At 45.1% G+C, this 27,289-nt stretch overlaps 1 protein-coding gene across 1 annotated transcript in view; it reads right to left on the minus strand.

Annotated features, from left to right (window-relative positions):
- Positions 1 to 27,289, minus strand: part of LOC126482280 (thyrotroph embryonic factor-like) — a 629,041-nt gene that overhangs the window by 390,664 nt on the left and 211,088 nt on the right. The window lies entirely within an intron of this gene.

The following is a 27,289-nucleotide window of genomic DNA, read 5'->3' on the forward strand; positions in this document are numbered from 1 at the left end:
TGTAAATATAAGCAAACTTGAATGTATAGGACATGTGCAGAAGAGAATGGGTGCCAGGCTGAGAAGGTTAAAATCAGTTATGAAAGGGAAAAAACTAGATGATGGGAAAACCTTGGATGGCAGAGGAAGATTGACTGATTCCATAATAGACCACATTCAGAACTGCTATGGCCTTGCAATCAGGCAAAATACAGGCAATCTTGAAGAAATGAGGAGAGCTATATGGGCTTTATATTTCCACACCGCATCCACGGATGAGCATCCACAACATGGTTTGTGCCCCAAAGGTGAAAACAGCTGGTGTAAATACAATAGGGGACTAACAACAGGAGAGAAATACATTCACCACCACAGTCTACCATCAGCCATCATGGCAGAAATAAAGCCCATTTTCAGAGATCTGGCTGACAGAAGTCTTCTGATGAAATGTCTTCACGGAAAAACGCAGAACCCCAACGAGTGCTTGAATAGTGTGATATGGCATCGTCTCCCAAAAACAGTGTTTGTCGGAATTAATACACTACATTTTGGTGTGTATGATGCTGTGGCAACCTTCAATCTTGGAAATATAACTAAATGCCAGGTCCTTCAAAAGTTGGGTATGTGTGTTGGTTCCCGTACGGTACGTGCTATGTTCTTTTTAGATCAGCACAGACTAAGGCATGCTGATAATATAATCAAGTCATTAGTGAAAAAAGCAAGACAGGTGCAGAGGGGTGCCAAAAGAAGACTTGAAGATGATTATGAAGACTGTGAAGGGGGTATTAGCTACGGATCAGGAATGTTTTAATCTTCTTTCTCCGTTTCCCGTAAGTTTACTTTTTACTTCATCTAGGAACATTATCTCAGGTACTGGTCAACCTAGATGTCTGAAATTTTTATGACGTAGTGACATAGGTCCCTATTACATACTGAAACAACGATTTTTTAATTACTTGATTTACAAAAGACTTAGGGGTGATAGTCTAGTAAAAAGCGATGGAAAAAATTTACTTAAAAATAAATGTACAATATCTCTGTAAGAAAATACTTTGACAATAAACTGTTGTTTCAGTATTGTTGTAACATATGAATGCACATACAGTAAAATTTTTACCTCTCTGTCTCCAGTAGTTTGTGAGAAAATGTTCCCTATAGTAGGCATATATTAACATTGCGGGGATAGGTGATTCCGTATCCCCTTAAGTCATGTTGTATCTTCTTAAAGTCATTCAACGACGACATCTCCCAATCTGCAGTGGGCTGTGCGCTGATTTGAAACTTCTTGGCAGATTACGTGTGCCGAACAGGGACTCGAACCTGCGACTTCTGCCTTCTCGCGGGGAAGTGCTGCAGCAATTGAGCTATCCAAGCACCTTGCTTCCAGAAATGCTAGTCCCTCAAGATATGTAGAAGAACCTCTGTGGGGTTTGGAAACAGCAGGTGAGATACTTCCGCAAGTAAAGCCGCCTGGGTGGGTCGTGATTCGTGCGTGTATAGCTCAGTCAGTAGAGCACTTTCCCGTGGAAAGCAGGTCTCAGTGTCGAGTCCCGGTCGAGCAGGCAGTTTTAATCTACCAGGAAGTTTCAGTACTTGCATCTGTTTGACTTCGCACAAGAAAAGTGAGAAGAGTGAAAATCAAAATGATAGAAATGTAATTTTTAACTGCTCTACTATCTTACGCTCTCAGTTCTCAGTAACTACCTGCCGTTTATATTTAATTTTAGCACCGTATCGCTGTTCCATACACAAAAGAAACACTGAAAATGAGCTATTAACATGTGCGTTATTTCATATGTCAGATGTTCTAAATGCTGCTGCTGTAAGCTGTTTGCACCACTTGCACGTTGTAGTTTCCTTCGCAGTTTATCACCATGAGCCGATAATCACCTTTCTATAGGAGACAGTGACATCTACTATCTTGTTATTACTGCCATACCTCATTCATAGCATCAATGGATATCAGAATCGACAAAACATTACATCAACGAAGAGAGATTTTATCCACATATGCAGATAATTTGAAGTATAGAATCAGCTAACTAAATGTTAAATTTCTTCGACATATTAATAATAATGCAAAAGAAGGAAAGGACAGAAGACAATTGAACTTTGTCACTGTGACTGTCAACTTCGGCCTACAAGCCACACTTCGGCCAAGCAGAACGCGACCTCGTCACCGCGGATCGATTTAAAGCGAATTTATTCAAATTGCTAGGCATACGTAATTAATTTGCACAAATGAATTCAAACATTTTGCACAATTTCTTGCGCATCGTGTATTGTGCGAATCGGCAAAATGTGCTTAATAAATTTAGGTTTTCTTTTTTATGTGTTTTGTTGTTGTTTTGTTTCGCCAGCTATGTATGTCCCATAGTCTTTTTGTAGGAAATCAAACAAGTTACATACCCATAAAATAAAAATCTACAACGATCGGGAGGTAATCCAGTCATATAGACAGGATGCGACCAAGGAAGTAGAGAATCTGTTAACTATCCGTCCACATCTTCAGCTGTATGCTTCTTTACGCGTGTCGCAGTGAAGCGGCTTGCAAGGAGTAGTCTCCTTGTTATTTTCTTACAAACAGATGGAGAGAAGGAAAAATGGTCAGTTGTCTGTTCGTACAGATACCAATCTCGTGTTAAAACGAGTTCATGTTACCGACTGACAATGTCACTAAACGTTTTGTCCTAGTCCACTGTAATTTAGCATCAAATAAACGCAGCAAATTCAAATTAAGGACAAGCGTTTCCACTATAACATATCAATCTTTAATGTAACACAATATAACAAATAAAAAAAACACGATTTCACTACATTTTGGCTCTTCTCTTCCACTTAGCTCTACACTGTACTGAGTTTACAGTATGATATCTTTTTACGCACGTCTGAAGGCTATTAATATTCTAACGAATGTCTTAACAAAGCCAATCGTAACTGAAGCGCAACCAGTAGTTACTTAATGGAGGACAAAGGGGCGCGGACTAGCAGGGAAAGGAAGGCGAGAGAGCAGGTGCTAGAACGATCTAAACACGAACGAGAGTACGGAAAGATAGTGATGTCACAACTCGTCAGCATTAGTACGAAGATATTTCAAGCATTTGTGAGATATAGCTCAAGAACACGTGCTGATAAATTTTGGCTCATGAGGCTCAGTTGTGACATCTCAGCAAAACTATGTTTTTTTACTAAGTATAAAACAGTTTAATCAGTGAGTTCGGGGCCAAATGTTTGTTCTATCGAGTTACATAATTGAAAAAGCAAACAATCTGCACGCTTGGTTATGAATGGAATACAATGTCTGACGCTTGGAGACAGACAGCTACAGACACGATGTAATTTTCTTTTCTTTTTCTCGATAACGCAGAGTATTCTGAGCTGATAAAACAGCAAGTGATTTGGAACAGTATCCTCATTAGAAGGTTATGAATGAAGTTATCTGAGGACATAATCGAAACTAGGCCAAACTGCAGGCAGTCAATTTCTTTAATGCAGAGGTATGTTTGCTGTAGCAACAGGCGTGTTTACTCGCTCTACACAATGCACACGTATCCGGTGTGTGGCAAAGCTTGAGTTGGTGGAAGAACATATCCACAGGCTAGGACAGACGACAGGGTTTCCCGTTCAAATATACGCTAACACTTCTAGCTTTAAATATTAATTATTAACAAAAGAACGTGATACAAAGCTAAGTCAACGACACAGGAACCTTTATTCAAACTGATGTTCCTATTTGAAATACTATTTTATTTTTTTAAAAAACTCTTCAGAATCTAACACAATATCGTTACCACGAGGGTCGGCGGAGATTGCCGATCACCAACGAACCACACCTTGCGCGGACATAGCCGATACACAGTATTAGAATTTTGCATTAAAGGAACTATAGAAGCTGTGAGAAGTGCCTTGGGCTACTGCAAGTTTTTCTGTTGGGTGCCACTTGCCTGACACTAACAAACTGATGTCGCTACACGAAGTGACTCTTGTTAGTGTAAGACGGTGGCAATAGCCGTGACAGGTGCGGGGCTCATAATTAGGGTTAGACACCGCGGACCTTAAATAAATAATCATTTATGTATGTTGCTGGCTCTCACGCGGTATTACGTTTACTACAACTCCAGTTACATGTGTAGTTCCCCTTATTTAGCACTGAAGGACGAATAAAAACTAGGACGGCATCCATTGTTAAGTTAAATGACATGTGGGAATTCACTTTGGAACCGTGTCAGCAACGCTGTTCAACACTTTTATTGTCAGTGTTGAGCTTTACATAGAGACAGGAGAGAGGAGGAGGGGGAGGAGGAAATCCAATGAACGGAGGTAAGCAAACCTCTCTTCCAGTGCTCAGAGAACCACTGACTGCAGACTGTTCTGCTCTCGAAGTTTGTCCGACATAGCCTGCTATATACAGCTTTTCATCAGCTACAACTTATGAAATTTGAATATTTAAACGCAGTGGCGCGTAAGGGTTGGTAATCGAATGCTATAGGATCTCTTGAGGATAAAAGCGTGCTTCACAGAGTTCGATGTGTGGACCTAGTCGTAAAGTACAGACCACTGAGTGGGAAATTGAGAAACAGGGGATTGGCCCCATCGGGGCAAAGATAATTGGTTTTATAAAGGGTGTACCAGAAGCACGTTTTAACAATTTGGGAGATTGTAAAGGATGAAATTTTGAACGTTTTGATATAAGGAACCTAAACCGGAAATTTGAAATAAGGTTTTTACACAACTATGCACTTTCTCCGCATTCGGTAGGCTTAAGGAAACACCAGAAAACTGTAGCTTGGAAAACGCTTATTAACAATGCAGTACAATCAAATACTGCAAACAAAACCTGTGGCTACAGTACTGTAAGAGTAGATTTTTAATGTGATGACCAGGAACTTAGTTACATAAAGTGCAACGACGAACCTTCATTTCTATGATTCTCTGTAAGGTACAGTGCTACCCTCTAATAGTAACAAACGCTCTAAAGATGTCCCTACTGCTATTGAGTACAAGAATTTAGATGAAGACAGAGTAAAAAGTGGAAGTCAAGGACTTGACCAAGGGACTGGACATCCCCTTCCAATTCGTCCCTACCTAAAGTTTTCAGTGAGGTGCACCCTTCTTGCCTTATAATCAAAGTGCTGTGGAGTACCATCGTTTTGAAATCACAAACAAGTGCGCAGTTTCATGGGAACGTTCTGTAGAAGTTCAGGCGCGGTATTCTCCAGAAATTCAAATATCATGCAACATTCACTCGATCCGGTAAGATGTGTGGTCCAATAAGGCTACATCCAAGAATTACAACCCAAATTTTCACCGAAAACCTCACCTGGAACTTCTGGTATCCAATAAGGCTATCTCAAAGAATTGCAGCCCAAATGTTCACCGAAAATCTCACCTGGAGCTTCTCGTATATCTAGTGCGCGAATTATCAACACCCCAGTGGCGACTATAGAAACTTTATTGGTTCAAATGGCTCTGAGCACTATGGGACTCAATTTCTAAGGTCATCAGTCCCCTAGAACATAGAACTACTTAAACCTAACTAACCTAAGGATAGCACACACATCCATGCCCAAGGCAGGATTCGAACCTGCGACCGTAGCGGTCGCGCGGTTCCAGACTGTAGCGCCTAGAACCGCTCGGCCACCCTGGCCGGCCAAACTTTATTGGCGGCTGGATGTTCCTTATATAAAATCGTTCAAAATTTCATCTTCAACAATCTCTGAAATTTTTAAAACTTCATTCCGTTAGACCCTGTGTATCTCTGGCTGAATATGGTTTTAGGTGGCGGCCTTATTCGCATAGCCCACACCTACGTCAATTCCCAATTTTCGCCTAAAAGATATAAACAAAAGAAATAAGCAGAGTTTACGCGACAGGTAGTACATAACCAAACTTATCCTCTCGGCCTACCATAAAGTTCTTAATGGAAAGGACGCATGGCCAAAAGTCGAAAGACGGTCCTCGATGATCGAACGTTCGCCACAAAGGAGATTCCGCCTAGGGACAAGTTCAAAAAAATGGTTCAAATGGCTCTGAGTACAATGGGACTTAACATCTGAGGTCATCAGTCCCCTAGAACGTAGAACTACTTAGACCTAACTAACCTAAGGACATCACACACATCCATGCCCGAGGCAGGATTCGAACCTGCGACCGTAGCGGTCGGGCGGTTCCAGACAGTAGCGCCTAGAACCGCTCGGCCCTGGGGACAAGTCTTTTCGTTATAATAAGGAGAATTGTTCGCAGACAAAACTATGATAAAGATCAGAATTAAAAGCACGCTGGCAGCATACTCGTCTCGTGCGCCAACAGCCTGGCGGAATTCACTGTGCTGCCATCACAACTGATCAGTAAATACACATCGGCGTCGCCCCAGCCAATTCGCGGCCAGAGGCGGCTGCTCCCTTCAGTGGAAAAGTTCCAGGGGTTGACCTCTGCCACCTGGCACCAGCGGTATCTGCTGGAATTTCCGGAGCTAAACCCTCGCCTCTTGCCAACTAACTCTGATGTACAACTAATTGGCTTGCGTAAGTCAGCACCATACACAAAGGCCCTTTTGATGAATTTGGCACAGAAACACATATCCTTTGCACATGTTCATGCGTTGTCCTTGGTGGTGGAACGCCCGGGTGTATTACGTAGCCTGTCTGCCCCTGCGTGGCTGTCTGTGCCTCGGATAGGGCCGGCCGCGGTGGTCTAGCGGTTCTAGGCGCTCAGTCCGGAGCCGCGCGACTGCTACGGTCGCAGGTTCGAATCCTGCCTCGGGCATGGATGTGTGTGATGTCCTTAGGTTAGCTCGGTTTAAGTAGTTCTAAGTTCTAGGTGACTGATGACCATAGTGCTCAGACCCATTTGAGCTATTTGAACCTCGGATAGGCAGAGCCGACATCGAACTACAGGGTGATTCAAAAAGAATACCACAACTTTAAAAATGTGTATTTAATGAAAGAAACATAATATAACCTTCTGTTATACATCATTACAAAGAGTATTTAAAAAGGTTTTTTTCACTCAAAAACAAGTTCAGAGATGTTCAATATGGCCCCCTCCAGACACTCGAGCAATATCAACCCGATACTCCAACTCGTTCCACACTCTCTGTAGCATATCAGGCGTAACAGTTTGGATAGCTGCTGTTATTTCTCGTTTCAAATCATCAATGGTGGCTGGGAGAGGTGGCCGAAACACCATATCCTTAACATACCCCCATAAGAAAAAATCGCAGGGGGTAAGATCAGGGCTTCTTGGAGGCCAGTGATGAAGTGCTCTGTCACGGGCTGCCTGGCGGCCGATCCATCGCCTCGGGTAGTTGACGTTCAGGTAGTTACGGACAGATAAGTGCCAATGTGGTGGCGCTCCATCCTGCTGAAATATGAATTGTTGTGCTTCTTGTTCGAGCTGAGGGAACAGCCAATTCTCTAACATCTCCAGATACTGTAGTCCAGTTACAGTAGCACCTTCGAAGAAAAAGGGACCAAAAACTTTATTGGCTGAAATGGCACAGAAAACGTTCACCTTAGGCGAGTCACGTTCATACTGAGTTGTTTCCCGCGGATTCTCAGTGCCCCATATACAGACATTGTGACGGTTGACTTTCCCGTTAGTGTGGAAAGTTGCTTCATCACTAGACACAATCTTTGAAACGAAAGATTCATCTGTTTCCATTTGAGCAAGGATAAAATCACAGAAATCGATTCTTTTAATCTTATCAGCTGCAGACAGTGCTTGAACCAATTTCAGACGATAAGGTTTCACAACTAACCTTTTTCGTAGGACTCTCCATACAGTTGATTGTGGAATTTGCAGCTCTCTGCTAGCTCTGCGAGTCGATTTTCCTGGGCTGCGAACAAATGCTTGATGGATGCGTGCTACATTTTCATCACTCGTTCTCGGCCGTCCAGAACTTTTCCCTTTGCACAAACACCCATTCTCTGTAAACTGTTTATACCAACGTTTAATACACCACCTATCAGGAGGTTTAACACCATACTTCGTTCGAAATGCACGCTGAACAACTGTCGTCGATTCAGTTCTGCCGTACTCAATAACACAAAAAGCTTTCTGTTGAGCGGTCGCCATCTTAGCATCAACTGACGCTGACGCCTAGTCAACAGCGCCTCAAGCGAACAAATGTACAACTAAATGAAATTTTATAGGTCCCTTACTTCGCCGACAGATAGTGCTTAGCTCTGCCTTTTGTCGTTGCAGAGTTTTAATTCCTAAAGTTGTGGTATTCTTTTTGAATCACCCTGTATATTGATGCAGAACACGTCTAAATATCTCTTCCATATCGAAGCAGATGAAGCTGCAAGTTGGTCGCCGCGGAGCTACTGTTGTGCTTGTACCGAAAGGACGAATTTTGTTGGGAACGGGAGCAGCGGAAGAGCCCTGCCATGACAGGGTACGGCGGAGAACGCAGGGCACGCGACCTCCCCCGAATAAAAAGCTGTCTGCTGCTCCACCAGGCCCTACATCTGCCGCGCACATTAGTATCCCCTCTCCAGTTGCCCTTATTATCCCAGCCACAGAACAGTCATCACCGGCAGGCGACTGCTGTGCGCCCAGCTTACTAGAACGAATAACTTGCAGCCTGAAGGGGAATTGGATGTTCCATCTACAGTATGTGGACGTCATTACTGAAAGAGCAAGCTGCGAGAGGTGGGTAACAGTGCCTGGCTCGAGGTATTTTCGATCACTGAGTTCAGTAAATAATGTACTGCAAGGTGATTTTTGCGTCACAGTTGAGGTTCCGTTCGGCTCAGCAGGTGACGCTAAAGCTGCAGGATGTCGCAGCCAGTGCCGCCAAGATCCACGAACACTGCTGCTTCGGTGGAATGACGTAGCACCGGGTTAGGCTGTAGCGTGAAGCGGCTGGGAGCAAATACGTACAGGAAAGTGCCCTAAACACTGACCCCCCTCCCCCCTTCCACGCAAAGCGGACCGCCTGGTTCTTGGCTCTACATTCTCCTGATTTCTAAGGGAACCAACTAGACCTCCACCACGCTGCAGCGGAGTACACAATTTGCCACCTACATTTGTTGCTCATCAGATCGCCGTTAAGTATGTGTTGACAATGGAAAATTTTTTTTACACTAGTCTACATTTTTCGATATTATCCTAGATTTCGCCACGAAACCTTTCAAAACATTTGTGTTCCTGAACAGTAAGATTTAGGGTTAATTTTTATGATTAAGTGGTTTCATTTACATCTTTGGTTAAAAATTTATTTGGTTAACAAATGGTAGACTGTGGCCCCTGTCGTTTAAAAAGGCCCTCTTACTTTTTAGCGTTTAAAATCTGTCTTTATTAGTACATACCCTTACTCTCTTTGAATCCAATTTCAGATTTCACGAGAATAATGGAGAAGGTCGGTCAAAGAATGTGGATTTCATCTCAAAGAACTAAAGCTATTGATGCAGTTCAGAAAAAAAAGAAAGTTTGGAGGAAGGTCAGTGACATTTTTAATGATCCAAAAACAACACTTATGAGGTTGTGCATGAATGCATGGTTTTGCAGCGATAGGAATTAATAAAATTTTCTTGGGCTTCCAGCCGCATCACGTGGTTAAAATCCCACGACCTTTCGACCGAGCTCGTTCTTACCACTTGACAGTGACTGAGGAGAGCTCGGTCGTAAGCTCGTAGGATTTTAACCACCTGACGCAGCTCGAAGCCCGAGAAAATTTTATTGTCCACACTTCTTAGGTCGTCCAGCATGAAGTATGGTACACCAGGGAAAGTAGCAAAACCAAAATAGGCAGAACTACAATTCTGGGTAAAGATCTTGAAGAAGAGTTGATTTAGTATTGTTTTTGTATGTAAGCTTCCTTGTTTGAGCTTCTCGTAATGATTTGTGAAAAATGACCGTACAATTCACAGAGAGAAATGGTAGTGGACACCATTTCAAAGCCGTAATTGATAGGAAATGAGTTATTTACTGTCTTAAATTTCATAGACCAGACTGCCATAACGACAGTTTGGTGAGGACCCGCAGTCGTCAGATGCGAAATACATGCACATAGAAATATACACTCCTGGAAATGGAAAAAAGAACACATTGACACCGGTGTGTCAGACCTACCATACTTGCTCCGGACACTGCGAGAGGGCTGTACAAGCAATGATCACACGCACGGCACAGCGGACACACCAGGAACCGCGGTGTTGGCCGTCGAATGGCGCTAGCTGCGCAGCATTTGTGCACCGCCGCCGTCAGTGTCAGCCAGTTTGCCGTGGCATACGGAGCTCCATCGCAGTCTTTAACACTGGTAGCACGCCGCGACAGCGTGGACGTGAAACGTATGTGCAGTTGACGGACTTTGAGCGAGGGCGTATAGTGGGCATGCGGGAGGCCGGGTGGACGTACCGCCGAATTGCTCAACACGTGGGGCGTGAGGTCTCCACAGTACATCGATGTTGTCGCCAGTGGTCGGCGGAAGGTGCACGTGCCCGTCGACCTGGGACCGGACCGCAGCGACGCACGGATGCACGCCAAGACCGTAGGATCCTACGCAGTGCCGTAGGAGACCGCACCGCCACTTCCCAGCAAATTAGGGACACTGTTGCTCCTGGGGTATCGGCGAGGACCATTTGCAACCGTCTCCATGAAGCTGGGCTACGGTCCCGCACACCGTTAGGCCGTCTTCCGCTCACGCCCCAACATCGTGCAGCCCGCCTCCAGTGGTGTCGCGACAGGCGTGAATGGAGGGACGAATGGAGACGTGTCGTCTTCAGCGATGAGAGTCGCTTCTGCCTTGGTGCCAATGATGGTCGTATGCGTGTTTGGCGCCGTGCAGGTGAGCGCCACAATCAGGACTGCATACGACCGAGGCACACAGGGCCCACACCCGGCATCATGGTGTGGGGAGCGATCTCCTACACTGGCCGTACACCACTGGTGATCGTCGAGGGGACACTGAATAGTGCACGGTACATCCAAACCGTCATCGAACCCATCGTTCTACCATTCCTAGACCGGCAAGAGAACTTGCTGTTCCAACAGGACAATGCACGTCCGCATGTATCCCGTGCCACCCAACGTGCTCTAGAAGGTGTAAGTCAACTACCCTGGACAGCAAGATCTCCGGATCTGTCCCCCATTGAGCATGTTTGGGACTGGATGAAGCGTCGTCTCACGCGGTCTGCACGTCCAGCACGAACGCTGGTCCAACTGAGGCGCCAGGTGGAAATGGCATGGCAAGCCGTTCCACAGGACTACATCCAGCATCTCTACGATCGTCTCCATGGGAGAATAGCAGCCTGCATTGCTGCGAAAGGTGGATATACACTGTACTAGTGCCGACATTGTGCATGCTCTGTTGCCTGTGTCTATGTGCCTGTGGTTCTGTCAGTGTGATCATGTGATGTATCTGACCCCAGGAATGTGTCAATAAGTTTCCCCTTCCTGGGACAATGAATTCACGGTGTTCTTATTTCAATTTCCAGGAGTGTATAAGAAATGTCTTAGGATTTCCGGTGTGGAAGTGGGTGGTTGGATGACCTTGAAAAGTAGCTGAAAGTAGGTAGTTGAAAGCGAAGCGACCCCCTTTTCATACCTATATGATGGTGGTACTGCCTCTAATGGCTTAAACAAAGACTTATGTCCAGTTCCTAGGAAGAGGTGACTTAGGTTAGTGGAGGTAGCCCATGTCTCCTTTCTTTCCCACCATTTACTTAGGTTAGTAGAGATCGCCCAAGTGCCCTTTCTTTCCTGCCATTTTCTTAGGTTAGTAGAGGTAGCGCAATTGACCTATCTTCCCTCCAAACTTCCCGCCAGGGGGCGTGCCCATCTTAGATAATGGTACTCGCGTCATCAGCTGACGTCTCGGCAGCCATCTTGAATGACGTATTTTGGGGTGACAGCGGCCTAGCCCAACTACTGACAGGAACGTTAGTAGGCAGCTAACAGAAAGGGGAGTGAGCTCACCACTGACCTCTGTACACCAGAAGGCCAGTCTGCGGCAATGTCGGATGGATTTGGCCATTGGATGTCTTTGACTGGAGTGGAATTGTCTTCAGTGACGAGTCCCGCTTCGAACTGAGTCCCGTCCCGCTTCGAACTGAGTCCCGATGGCCAGCGGATACGTATCTGGAGACGATCTGAGCAGTGGTGGGATACCAACCAAACTTTCGCCCTCCATACGGCCCGTCTACCAGGAGTGATGCTCTAGGGCGCCATTTCTTTTCATAGCAGGCCCGTTTGGTTGTCTAACATTTTTTGGAACATTGTTCCAGCGAACAGCGCTCCAATAATATTAAAATTTATTTAGTAAACACATGGTCGCATATATGTTGTTACTTTTCATTTGTGGATGACTGGTTTCGATCTACTACAGAGACCATTATCAGGTCTACATTCGTCGGTGACAGCAGTAATCGTCGGCGTGGAGCAGGCCTGTGCGTGCTGGTGCTGAGAACTCTGCTCACATGGTTGTCATCCGTGGCATCTTCACAGTGCAGCGGTACGTCGATGATATTCCCCGCACCGTTTTGTTACCTTTCATGGCAAGCCATCATGGGCTTCTATTTTAGCAGCTGGATAGTGCCTGCCCGCACACGGCGACACTTTCTACTGCTCGTTTTCGTGCTTGCCAAACCCTACCTTGGCCAGCAAGGTCGCAGAATCTCCTCCAATTGAGAACGTTTGGAGCATTATGGGCAGGGCCCTCCGAACATATCCGGATTTGAGGATCTAACGCGTCAATTGGACAGAATTCGACACGATATCTCACCAGGAGGACATCCAACAACTGTATCAATTAATGTCAGGCCGAATCAACTGTTCGTGCATGGGCCAGAGGAGGACTGACTTGCTCAATCTGCGAAGCTCTTTCTCTTGACTAACTGATCTAATTTTGCTGAAATTGTAATCTTTTCTTTGTCTGTACATGTGCATTATATCTACAAATTTCCGCCCCATTCGGATAACTCCTCAGTGGTGCGTCGTTCTTTTTTCTTCTTATTTTTGTCTTAGAGGTATAATAAGAATAAGATATCCACACAGGCTAAATTTCAAGCAAAGAAATGAACAAATGGTGGCAACGAGTTCAGTAACATCACTTCACAATAAGTGCACTCTTGTACGTCAGTTAAAGTATATAACATCCCACAGTGTCTATTCAATGGAACTTCAATTGGAGAGGAGTGTTCCACTTTGGGACTGAACTACTGGGCCCAAAGTGCTAGGCACAGACAGAACCAAGGGCGTACCCAGGATCTGAACTGGGGGAGGGGGGGGGGGGGGCAGGTCATACCAGTCTCAGGAAACAAGGACTCGAGACAACATACAGCACTTCTTATTAAATAAAACAGTAAACTAGTGAAAAACTGCTTTCAGTAAACATTTTAAATATAAGAACGCACTGGTTTAAAAATACAACTTTTTAATTCAGTAATAATCTTCTAGGATATGCCGACAGTAACGTGCCGAAGACGAAAAAATTACTCCCGGATCTGCGCGAACGAGTTCAAATATCTTATAGGGGGGGAGGGGGGAGGCAGCTGCGTCCCCCCCCCCCCCATTCCCCTCGCTGGGTACGCCCATGCCAACAACCAGACTGCCGGCAGGCAGCAGCAAGCAAAGCAACCGGCACGCCCCCGCAGGCCCTGCTCTGTGCAGCCGGCGCCACTACCTCTAAGCTGAGCTGAGCTGCCAACTGGACGGCCACCTGCCGCCCAGTCGCTCACTCCTCCCGATGAAGCCGCCAAGCGCCTTCCTCTCGCCGCTGTCAGGAGGCCCGCTCGTAACGCACTCGGCCGCTCGTGAACACCCGAGGCGTTAGTGCGGCGTCCTTTGATGATTCCAGCGCCAGCTCCCAGCAGCTTTGGCGCCACGTGCTAAGAGTGAGTAGTGGGGCGCGTGTGTCCTGTTTCCTGTCCGTATTCTCAACAGCTCAGTTTCCGATTTGATGCCTATCGATCTCTGCCCACCACGACATTCGTCGCAGATCTACGCCGGTTTAACCGACTTGCCTTGGTAGAAACGTTATGTTCCGTAATCGCAGCATGTACTTGCTTAATCTCTAGGAATGGAGAAAGGCAAGCACACTTCTGATTTGTGAAATATTCACAAGGTAAGGGCTCAAACACGGCCAGTCGTTGCTTGTAGAACCTAAAATAAGGTATTTTGAGCCAAAACCATTTCATTAAAAACACACCCGAAATTCATGGCTCGTCATCATCTCAAATTTAACTGGATGGATAGATAATGGAAAACTAAGCATTCTGCGTCATCATACGTGGAGTCTCCAAACACGTTTTTTCGTAAAAATTGAGGACAGGAACTTTTACGGCTGTTGATGAATGCGTCGCTGGTTTACCGATCAAGGCACCCGAGTAGGAAGCACAGAACATGTATTCGATTCCAACATGACAATGTCTCTGCAGCTTCTTTTTTTGTCCGTATCGAAATGGCTTAGATAACGCAATTAATAAGGAAGAATAACATGGTAGGCAAATAAATTACTCAAACGACTTGGCTTAACAAAGAATTGCATTGTGCTTTCACACACTCTGGTACATGTTCTCACTATCCTTCGAACAACTAGGTGGAATAATAATAATGACGATAATAACAACAATAATAATAAACACTCGTGGTACCGAGAACATCTAATGCAAACCTCGCGCAACTACGTCGCTCCTTCCGAAGATTTTTCGGAAAACAGACTTGGTTTACATTGAAACCTATTTACTTTTCGGGAATTAACGTTAACGCTTACTGCGCATACTATAATATCGCCTGAAATATCGCTGCTGGAAGCTATGAATCGCTGTTGCATGTGCGCGGTTGTGCAAATGTCCCTGGGTTTCCAGAAGCACGTTTCAATTTTTAAACCTCCACATAAACTTCTGTACCGCGCCTCGCTGTACACGAATATCGCCAGGCTGTCTGTCTGTAGACCCCGTGACGAACTCGCAGCAGTCTCACTACGAATTGTTTTCACAAAACAATGCTTAAAATTTTAATTCTTTCCTAACGAAAGCCGTTTGAGAAATTTATTTGCCTAACATGTTATTATTCCCTATTCATTACATTATGAACCCTCCTACTGCTACCAATTTCAGTACGGAAACAATTACTAACAACTGCAGAATGCGTATGGGAATCGAACACAGGTTCTCCGCTCCACACCCGGACGCCTTGGCTGCTACACCAGCGGCGCTTTCGCTGAAAAATGTTTACCTTATGGGTGCACAAGCGGCATTGATAATAGTCTGTTTCCTCGATTTATAGGAAAAATATGCGTTTGTGGACACCGTAGACACTGACGACAAATGCTTAATTTTCAGTTATCTATCGATCCCGCCAATTTTGGGTCAATAACGCGTCGTGAACTTCAGGAGTGGTTTTCTCAAAAACAGGAAGGTTATGACCCAATGTACACTCCTGGAAATTGAAATAAGAACACCGTGACTTCATTGTCCCAGGAAGGGGAAACTTTATTGACACATTCCTGGGGTCAGATACATCACATGATCACACTGACAGAACCACAGGCACATAGACACAGGCAACAGAGCATGCACAATGTCGGCACTAGTACAGTGTATATCCACCTTTCGCAGCAATGCAGGCTGCTATTCTCCCATGGAGACGATCGTAGAGCTGCTGGATGTAGTCCTGTGGAACGGCTTGCCATGCCATTTCCACCTGGCGCCTCAGTTGGACCAGCGTTCGTGCTGGACGTGCAGACCGCGTGAGACGACGCTTCATCCAGTCCCAAACATGCTCAATGGGGGACAGATCCGGAGATCTTGCTGGCCAGGGTAGTTGACTTACACCTTCTAGAGCACGTTGGGTGGCACGGGATACATGCGGACGTGCATTGTCCTGTTGGAACAGCAAGTTCCCTTGCCGGTCTAGGAATGGTAGAACGATGGGTTCGATGACGGTTTGGATGTACCGTGCACTATTCAGTGTCCCCTCGACGATCACCAGTGGTGTACGGCCACTGTAGGAGATCGCTCCCCACACCATGATGCCGGGTGTTGGCCCTGTGTGCCTCGGTCGTATGCAGTCCTGATTGTGGCGCTCACCTGCACGGCGCCAAACACGCATACGACCATCATTGGCACCAAGGCAGAAGCGACTCTCATCGCTGAAGACGACACTTCTCCATTCGTCCCTCCATTCACGCCTGTCGCGACACCACTGGAGGCGGGCTGCACGATGTTGGGGCGTGAGCGGAAGACGGCCTAACTGTGTGCGGGACCGTAGCCCAGCTTCATGGAGACGGTTGCGAATGGTCCTCGCCGATACCCCAGGAGCAACAGTGTCCCTAATTTGCTGGGAAGTGGCGGTGCGGTCCCCTACGGCACTGCGTAGGATCCTACGGTCTTGGCGTGCATCCGTGCGTCGCTGCGGTCCGGTCCCAGGTCGACGGGCACGTGCACCTTCCGCCGACCACTGGCGACAACATCGATGTACTGTGGAGACCTCACGCCCCACGTGTTGAGCAATTCGGCGGTACGTCCACCCGGCCTCCCGCATGCCCACTATACGCCCTCGCTCAAAGTCCGTCAACTGCACATACGGTTCACGTCCACGCTGTCGCGGCATGCTACCAGTGTTAAAGACTGCGATGGAGCTCCGTATGCCACGGCAAACTGGCTGACACTGACGGCGGCGGTGCACAAATGCTGCGCAACTAGCGCCATTCGACGGCCAACACCGCGGTTCCTGGTGTGTCCGCTGTGCCGTGCGTGTGATCATTGCTTGTACAGCCCTCTCGCAGTGTCCGGAGCAAGTATGGTGGGTCTGACACACCGGTGTCAATGTGTTCTTTTTTCCATTTCCAGGAGTGTATATTAGAGTCTTTCATTTTAGGTTTTACAGAATCGACGAATCTAATATGACCCAAATCGGTTGGCCGTGTTCGAGGCATTTCCGTTCTCAGCATCCGTTAAGCGGGTTTGTTCATCGGCTTACGACCACGCTTCACAGCTACTTAATATCGTTATATAAGCACTTCCAGGGGACGTCACGTTAATACCACGTAACTCCGCCTCTAGTCTTGGTAGCGACCTCACTTCGACGACGAAGAGCGTCCCCAAGTTTCTGATTCCACTCACTGAGCATCAGATCTCGTAGAGTTGTCAAGTAGCATGCGTGTTAAAATCTACATTTCACCTGTTGATCTAAAACAGTGCCAGTCATTTTCTATAGGACTAAGATCGGGCGATTTAGCGGGCCAACCGAAGAGCAGCAGAGCGCCTGTGTGTTCGTCATGCCAGGAATGTACGCGTTCAGCAGCGTGAACGAAGCTATTCTCCTCTTGCGAGATGGGAAGTGTCCACGGCTTACTCATCGTGAAAATGTGGAGGAAAAAAACAACGAGAATGTTGAAACTAAAATCCTGGCTCATGCTCACGATTACCTGAGTGAGTGATGTTACGAAACAACGCCCAATACGTCACAGAACCACCGTTGGTAACACTTTCCATAGAGGTTAAACGCCTCACTAAGCCGTTGGTGCAGTCGACGCCTTGAATCATTCGAAAAGCTGCGAAATAGTGAGTAGACGGACCAAATTACAACTACTATCTAATTTCTGTGTTGTTTGTCCCACTGTAGCCTTAAACTGTCAACACTCCGAGGAAGGTCGCTGCAACACGGCCGAAACGTCGGATATTTCAGTGTTCCAGTATTTAAAGTATTTTATAAGGTGAAGCGGCAGGGCATTCAAATTGATTTTAATTAGACAACTCCTATCGAGGAAGCCTACGTATTTACAGATGAAATCTAATTCCACCGATAAAATTTTTGTTCAGCAATATACCCTGAGCTATTTGGTGTAACAGGCCCGCGGTCTCCGTGGCTCATTAACAGCGTAACTGCATTTCGTTTGATTTGTCACCTCCATCTTTTTATCCGTATAGCAGCGAAAATGTCTACATGAAAGTGCAAATGTCGACAGTATGCGCTGCGTGTCTAGTTTGGAAACTTTCGATTCGCTTGCTTTGCTTGCTCTCCACCTTTCCCCATGAAGCATTCATTCAGTACTATTAAAAATGGTTCAAATGGCTCTGAGCACTATGGGACTCAACATCTGAGGTCATCAGTTCCCTAGAACTTAGAAGTACTTAAACCTAACTAACCTAAGGACGTCACACACATCCATGCCCGAGGCAGGATTCGAACCTGCCACCGTAGCGGGCGCGCGGTTCCTCAATACTCTCGCATTTTCTCTACGTTAATCATGATACACAGCAATATGGATAGGTTTATTGATGAAACGTGCCACTCGTGTATGTGTTCACTGAACGCAATGGAAGAACGCCACAACGACGTATTCCGAGCTGTTCCCGCAGCGATAGCAACCACATCACAGTACTTTTGTCCGTACCAGAAACCAGATCCCATTTTGTTTTGGTAATTATACACTACAGCGCCAAATAAATTGGTACAGGCAAGTGTATTCAAATACAGAGATATGTGAACGGGCAGAATACGGCGCTGTCGTCGGCAACGCCTACAAAAGGCGACAAGTGTCTGGCGCAGTTGTTACATCGGTTACCGCTGCTATAATGGCAGGTTATCACGAATTAAGTGAATTTGAACGTGTTGTTACAGTCGGCGCATAAGGGATGGGACAAAACATCTCCGAGCTAGCGATGAAGTGGGGATTTTCCAGTACAACCATTTCATGAGTGTACCGTGAATATCAGGAATCCGGTAAAACATCAGATTCCGACATCGCTGCGACAGGAAAAAGAACCTGCGAGAACGGGACCAACGACGACTGAAGAGAATCGTTTAGCGTGACAGAAGTGTAACCCTTCCACAAATTGCTGCAGATTTCAATGCTGGGCCATCAACAAGTGTCAGAGTGCGAACCATTCAATGAAACGTCATCGATACGGGCTTTCGGAGTTGAAGGCCCACCCGTGTACCCTTGATGTCTGCACGATGCAGAGCTTTACGTCTCGTCTGGGCTCGTCAATTGGACTGTTGATGAATGGAAACATGTTGCTGGTCGGACGAGTCTCGTTTCAGATTGTATCGACCGGATGGATGTGAACGGGTATGGAGACAACCTAATGAATCCATGGACCCTACATGTCAGCTGGGGACTGTTCAAGCTGGTGGAGGCTCTGTTATGGTGTGGAGCGTGTGCAGTTGGACTGATATGGGTCCCGTGATACGTCTAGATAAGACTCTGACAGGTGACACGTACGTAAGCATCCTGTCTGATTCCCTGCATCCATTCATGTCCATTGTGCATTCCGACGAACTTGGGAAATTCCAGCAGGACAATGCGACTCCACACACGTCCGGAATTGCTACAGAGTGGCTCCAGGAACTTCCGCTAGCCAGCAAACACCCCAGACATGAACATAACTGAACATATCTGGGATGCCTCGCAACGTGCTGTTCAGAAGAGATCTCCACTCCTCGTACTCTTACGGATTTATGGACAGCCCTGCAGGATTCATGGTGTCAATTCCCTCCAGCACTACTTCGGACATTGGTCCAGTCCATGCCACGTCGTGTTGCGGCACTTCAGCATGCTCGCGGGGGCCCTACACGATATTAGGCAGCTGTACCAGTCTCTTTGGCTCTTCAGTGTATAAAGCAGCAGTTTTCACTGTTTTAAAAATATTATTACAGTTCGAAAAGCAATTGGGCTAAGAGGCCGAATACATCGTAATTACATTTCCATTCCTTAATGAGTCGTCAGAGACAACGTGTTTGTTGTAGTGAAATAGAAAGCTTGTCTGAAAACACCTCCGAAATTTTACCGGTGGATTTGGGCTTTGCCCTCTATACGACAATCCAGTTCGTCCCCCGGTTCCAACCCCCAGCCACGCGCCGTCCCTTGTCAGAACGACAGGAGGCAAAGATCGCAGTTGTCGGAGCCGGGCAGTGGGGACCTTGTGCGGAACGGAAACCGTTTACTGCCACAATGTCGGACAGCCGCGAGTTCCGCACGAGCCGCCACGGCCTCACTGTCCTTCATCCTCCGGATGGCAGCCCCCAAATACTGTACTGTACAGCGCAGCCACTGTGCCTCTCCTGCCTATTGTCTGATCCGACGTCCTGACGCTCCTTCCTGGCCGCCCTTCCGTCGCTTGCAATGTCATCTGTAGCTGGAGGACGGCTCGCAGCCTTCCCTGCTGCCCTTCAGTTCTGCCGACAGATAACGGTACTGATACAACCATCTTCTCCCGACAAAGTGACTGCCACGTGTAGCATCTGTTGAGTCCCAAACTACGCCACGTAGGTAATCGAGGAAACCATTTTGCCATCGTCTACTCTTCTATGGCGACTTGCATTACATGTTTACACAACTCATTTAATCTCTTCTATTCACTTCAAATGAAAAAAATACTGCAACTGCTGCGTAAAAGTGATTAATAAATCACGACTAGTTTCACGACATTACCGTCGCATCTTCAGGTAACGAACTGTTGACGTAAAGAAGATACGACGGCCAACACCACGAGTACAATGCAGACCGAACATTCAGGCCCACGCCTAGGAACGACGCACAGCAGTGCGTGAGCAGAACCTGCGTATTCGAGATAATGGGTCAGAGGTCACAAACAAACGCGAAGAGCAACGGTAAAGGGCCAAACTAAAAAATGTATAAATACGGGTAACTATTGGAAGATAGGGAAACCTCTGTACCCAACAAAAAACCAGCACAGGAGGTCTGAACAGCTTTACAGATAACAAGAAGACATAACAATACCATAACACAATGTGACATAACATGCAAAATATCAAGCCACAGAGGGAAAATGACTGAGATGAGGTACCCCCTATGTCCGGTAAGCTCGTTTAGATTCGGCTCCTTTTCCACGTCTTATCATGCCCGCTTTTATTCAACAATTTTTATCTACGGTTACGACTTTCTCTTCTTCCACTGGCTATTTTTTACGTGGCGGTTGTGTGCTCTACGACGCCATTTTTGTGCATCAAGATAAGGGACTTCTGTTACTTACCCACACGGAGATTTTAAAGGCATTATGTATTGAAAAATATCGACTGGGAGGTAATCACTACCTAGAGTGGTTCATTTTCTCATCTTGTCTATAGCATTTTTTGACTTCTGAGAGGAATACTTCCGGTATTTTGGAATCAGAGGCATCCAATTCGTCTAGAATTAAGGTATCATCATTGACTTTATTGTACAGGTTACTATAAAAATTTCCAATGTATTAGAGTATTTCTTTCTTGTCTGTAATTCGGCCCTGGTCTGTGTCTAACGCTGTTATCTGATTCGTTCCAATCATAGGCTTGTGCTCGGTTATTTTTATACTAGATTTATTTTGAAGACTGGCTTTTAGCGTATCTTCTTCATACTTCTTGGTGTCATCTTTCATACTCTTTCTCAGAGCCTTGCACAGTTCTCTATATTCCGTCTCATTTTTGTCTGTTTCTACTTTCAGTTTTCTTCTCTTGTCCATCAAACTTATCGTTTAGTTTGTCAGTTTCTTTGATTGGTTTTGAGATTTGCACGGGCCACCCAGTTCTTCACTTGCTGTGGCAGTATCTTTTCTACTACTTCTGCTTCGAATTATTTTAATTTTCTCGAAAAAGTCATTTCTAAATTATATTGGAAAACAAATAGAATCCAATTTCGGGGGAAGAGATTAAACAACGTGAGGCTCGCTGGTGATATTATACCGTTTTCAAATAGTATAGACGAACTTATGGTTAGCCTACTCTGAAGTTAGCCTAAAAATGAAGTATGACAAAACCAAGATCATGACGAATGAACGGACACCGAATAGAAATTTATCTGTTGGAAGTATGCAACTTCAAATGGTTACAGTATACGTTTTTCTGGCTCAACTGCTAAATATGAAAGAAGACCTAAAACCAGAAATGTTTCGACGTATTAAAGTAGGCTGGCAAGCTTATGGAAGCTATTCCTCAGTTTTGAACTTCAAGCTGTCGGCCGAGCTGAAGGAAACAGTTTTTGACCAATTTATAGAGCCAGTAATAACTTTTGGGTGTGAGACAACTACTTTAAATGAACTCACTGTCAAAAAACTAATAATAGCTCATAGAGGAATGGAAAAATCAATACCGGCTACATAAAGAAAGCAGCTGATATCAGACAGATAACAAAGGTTGGCGACATAATAGAAAGAGCGAGTACATTGCAATGGCAGTGAGCCGGTCCTGTCTCTCGAAGAAATGATGGCAAGTGGTCAAAACAAGTACTTGATTGGAGCCCAAGTTACCAAAAAAGACAACAGGGAAGAGCACCGGACAGAAGGGAAAGACTTAACAAACATAGCCGGACTGAAGTGGCAACGGGAAGCTCAAGATCGGCATAAGTGGAAGAATTTGCAAGGATCCTATGTTGCACGCCGACAGAAAAGGGCAAATCACCTAGTGGTCGAAAGGGCTGATGATGAATTGAAAGTTCCGTATACCTCACTTGCTAAGCAAAGCTATACGAATTCGGTAATCCAGTTTTAAGATAGTTCTAATTACGATTTTTGTATCTTCTTTAGATCAACAGTTCCTTACCTTAAGATGTGAAACTGGTCGTGGTTAATAAACTATTTTGACGGAGCTGTTTCTGTTTTTCATTATTTGAAATACAAGTGAACTTTAGTCTTCTATTTATTCTATAAAACTACAGCTCTATATCATTCTGCACACAGATGGATGCTGTCCAATTATGTTTCTGCTTCTGCATCAGATATGATGTTGCAGGGGAAAAATATGTCTGTCGAATTAGAAACTGAAATGAAAGCGGCTTTGTATTGACTGCAAAGAGATAAAAACCAAGTAAAGGCTGTTACGAAAGTACGGGTCACAAACTGGAAGTTCAAGGACATAGCTGCATGTCGTCGCGAAAAGGAAGTGACAACCCGTTTGCACGGCATTCGTGGAAAACATATTTACGAAACCATCACAATATTTTTTCACGTAGTGTCTATTAGAACATTTATGCTACAGACATTTATTAAAATATTCCGGGTTATTATGCTGTTTTCGGATGACTGCCTTACTAAACCCCAACGTTTCGTTTCCTCATGTGGAGGACTTATTCAAGGGGGATTTGTAGTTGCTTCGGAAGACCGATGCACACTCCAGCTCTTGGAAAATTCATTTCCTATAATCTCGGTTTAGAATTTCTATCTTCTTCACAGTTTTGCCGCTGAAGGTTCGAGCACACGGTAGTTAATTTGGGTGTAATTCGATGTTGGATTTACAGTGGTATTACCCTTTATTCTCAAAGACGGATTAAGATATGTCACATAGCAATATTAATCGATTGCTGACAGTTTGTGATATATTGACAGTTATAAGCAGGAATAAATGAGTAACGAACCAAGTGTTTAAGTAACGAAAAAATTTAACGAAGTGAAATTTAGGTCAATAATAGGAAAACCACAAGTGAACTTAACTTCTGAACTCCACCTTTACGGGAGCAGAAGTGATATTTTTCGTCTCAGCGTTGAAGACGGAATTGTTTTTCCTTCTGTAGTTGTATGAGGGCTAAGCCTTGGAACCTCTCAGTCTGCAGTGGTAAAAGAAGAAAGAGTCTTCAGGTATGACCTTCCACAGCACTCCTACAGTTAATACGTGATGACTGAGTTGCGCTTTGGGCCGGACGCTGTGGCCGAGCGGTTATAGGCGCTTCAGTCTGGAACCGTGCGACCGCTACGGTCGTAAGTTCGAATTCTGCCTCGGGCATGAATGTGTGTCATGTCCTTATGTTAGTTAGGTTTAACTAGTTCTAAGTTCTAGGGGACTGATGACCTCAGATGTTAAGTCCCATAGCGCTGAGAGCCATTTGATTTTTGAATTGCGCTTCAAGTCATCGTGAAAGGTTCCTTTCGTTTGTGCCTCTAAACTTCTGTGGCGTGACGCGAGTCACACTAGTTACCGTGTCCAGAATACACGCTCTCCATCGTCGATGTGCGGCGCGCGAGGCAAATTACGCAACTTTTGCTCCGCGGATTTCATCGGAAGCGTTTACTGACGGATCAGGATTAATTCACTGCTCTGCTACACCTTCGGTCTAAATTAAGAATCGCCCGTCACGTTTTAATCCGTTAAAAGCTCTCGCAATTCTAAAGTCAATTATTAGAAACCCTGTAGCTGTCTAACTTCTTTCAAGAAAGATTCCAATATTCGACTACTGGACTGGAATAAGGTCACCGCTGAAAGATCAACACACTGCCGATAATAACCACAACAACAAATAGGCATTCAGTTTAAAGTCAGTACGGAGAGAGTCACAAACATCGCTTTCAAATACGCACGGAAACAAAAAATGGTTAAAATGGCTCTGAGCACTATGGGACTTAACATCTAAGGTCATCAGTCCCCTAGAACTTGGAACTACTTAACCTAACTGACCTAAGGACGTCACAACATTCATGCCCGAGGCCGGATTCGAACCTGCGACCGTAGCGGTCGCGCGGTTTCAGACTGAAGCGCCCAGAACCTCTCGGCCACAGCGGCCGTCGCACGAAAACACATGAAATATTTATTGGCATGAGTTAACCCTGGCCAAGACTGTCAGTTTTTTCAACACCACCTCCATCTAGCTAATGGCTCCAAGCTGTCCTCTGAGGCCTCTCTTATTACCGAAAAAGTACAAGCCCAGTAATCCGCGACATTAGCAGAGAATAGTAAGAAAGTGCCAAAGCAGAATTCCATGTCCGCGCCCACGAAACGCACTTCTGATTCTCTCAGTCTCCAGTATTGCAATAAGTAATGTGATCACGAAGGATCATCAGCTACCGACTTCAGAAATACACAATGAATACACCACCTCCGCTTCAGAGAGCAGACGACCACAAAACCTCGCGAAGGCTACCGACCGAATTGTCGATTTCGCCGAGATCAACAACATTATTTCAAATGCAGGTCTTCCAGTGAACCCTATGCACGAGTATTTTCATCGGTCATTACCTAATAGCAACAGAGCTTCAGTAAGGTTCACCGTGCAATTTAATCAACCCAACAATACTTCCGTTTACATAAAGAAAAATTATGTAAATACTCTCTTTATAAAAATTAATAATTTCACGTCTAAATAATTACAGTGTGATTTAAAAAGAATACCACAACTTTAGGAATTTAAAACTCTGTAACGACAAAAGGCAGAGCTAAGCACTATCTGTCGGCGAATTAAGGGAGCTATAAAGTTTCATTTAGTTGTACATTTGTTTGCTTGAGGCGCTGTTGACTAGGCGTCAGCGTCAGTTGATGCTAAGATGGCGACCGCTCAACAGAAAGCTTTTTGTGTTATTGAGTACGGCAGAAGTGAATCGACGACAGTTGTTCAGCGTGCATTTCGAACGAAGTATGGTGTTAAACCTCCTGATAGGTGGTGTATTAAACGTTGGTATAAACAGTTTACAGAGAATGGGTGTTTGTGCAAAGGGAAAAGTTCAGGATGGCTGAGAAAGAGTGATGAAAATGTAGCACGCATCCAGCAAGCATTTGTTCGCAGCCCAGGAAAATCGACTCGCAGAGCTAGCAGAGAGCTGCAAATTGCACAATCAACTGTATGGAGAGTCCTACGAAAAAGGTTAGTTATGAAACCTGAACGTCAACTACCCGAGGTGATGGATCGGCCGCCAGGCAGCCTGTGACAGAGCACTTCATCACTGGCCTCCAAGAAGCCCTGTTCTTACCCCCTGCGATTTTTTCTTACGGGGGTATGTTAAGGATATGGTGTTTCGGCCACCTCTCCCAGCCACCATTGATGATTTGAAACAAGAAATAACAGCAGCTATCCAAACTGTTACGCCTGATGTGCTACAGAGAGTGTGGAACGAGTTGGAGTATCGGGTTGATATTGCTCGTGTGTCTGGAGGGGGCCATATTGAACATCTCTGAACTTGTTTTTGAGTGAAAAAAAAACCTTTTTAAATACTCTTTGTAATGATGTATAACAGAAGGTTATATTATGTTTCTTTCATTAAATACACATTTTTAAAGTTGTGGTATTCTTTTTGAATCACCCTGTATATTCCATGCAGGCTGTTTAAAACCATGTGGAAGCTTTAACATAAAATTTAATAAAATTATTAATTTTGCTGAACATGTACCAGTGAATGTCTGACAAAGATGTAAACCCCTTGTTTAATATAGTACCTCTGTTCATTTTCATTGTGTTCAGATTCGTCCGGCAGGGATTGTAAATGGAAGTCGAGTCGTGTTGTGAGGCTGCAGGAAGCAGACGACTTATTTGTTTTGTTTGTTCAAATTGTGCCGAGATAAAATCTGAAATTTTGCGGAGTACAAAAGTTTTAATGTTCAGATACTTTACTTCATTTAGTATTTAGAGAATTACCCTATTTTTCACAATCCGTTCATCAGTTAACTTCCTCCATACTTGAAGAAAATCTGTGGACCTATGACTCCAAAGAAGACGACGAAACCGATACCACGATAATCAGCAAAATAAAATACGTAAATATGCCCTTCGATGTAACTAACTTCACAATAATGACTCGAGTCCGATGAAACGTCAAGTCATTGAAAACAGAGCATTGAAAAGGCACATTACAAGCGTGCTTACGGGACATTTACACCTATTTCCGCAACAGGTGTCAGAAAATTGCGCCCATCATGGTGAATTTACTCGCCCTCACGATCGGCATATTCGCCTCAGACTACCACCCATTTTGAGGGGATTACGGAAAGCGACCCATGTTCTTCAGGCAGAGAGAAAGTCCTCTTCCAGCACTCAGCCTGAAACTGTCCGAGACGACTACAATAGCGAAAAAGGTCAGCGCACATTGGCGGCCAGGTTTCGTTGTCGGTGCAGCTGTCTGACGGCCTGAATGCTTGGAGGATAATGGAGGACAAATAATCTTTAACATCTTGTTGGCGATGTGGTCATCGTACAAGGTGAGGTATGGACGGAGAAGCAGCTCAGTCCGGTCCTCTTCAAAGGAACCATCCCGCAGTATGTACAGAGATGCGAATAGCTGGAACGGCATTTGCTGGTGAGATCGGAAGAAGGGCGATGATACCATGGAGGTACAATGAGGAGAGTTGTGACGTCACAAACTTGATGCCGACGTCCGCCATGCTAGTATGGCCAAACATCGCCTTCTGGTGGAAGCGTTTTGATAAAAAAAAAAAAAATGCAAGCTTGCACCATTTATAGGTGTACTACTCGTTCTGATGATAGTACAATGTAAAGGAATCACTTTCATTTGCAAGTAAACTCATACAAGCGATATTTTCTTTAATGTACAAGAATTTTAGCTGCACTGGGTTCTTTTACTGTAGCAGTTTCATTTCAGATTTTCTGTCAATACAACCCGAAGAACGCTCTGGTTGAACGCTTTGAGAAGGAAATATTGCAAACTATCCA

Source organism: Schistocerca serialis, chromosome 5 (genome assembly GCF_023864345.2).
Source record: "Schistocerca serialis cubense isolate TAMUIC-IGC-003099 chromosome 5, iqSchSeri2.2, whole genome shotgun sequence".
Lineage (NCBI taxonomy): Eukaryota > Metazoa > Arthropoda > Insecta > Orthoptera > Acrididae > Schistocerca > Schistocerca serialis.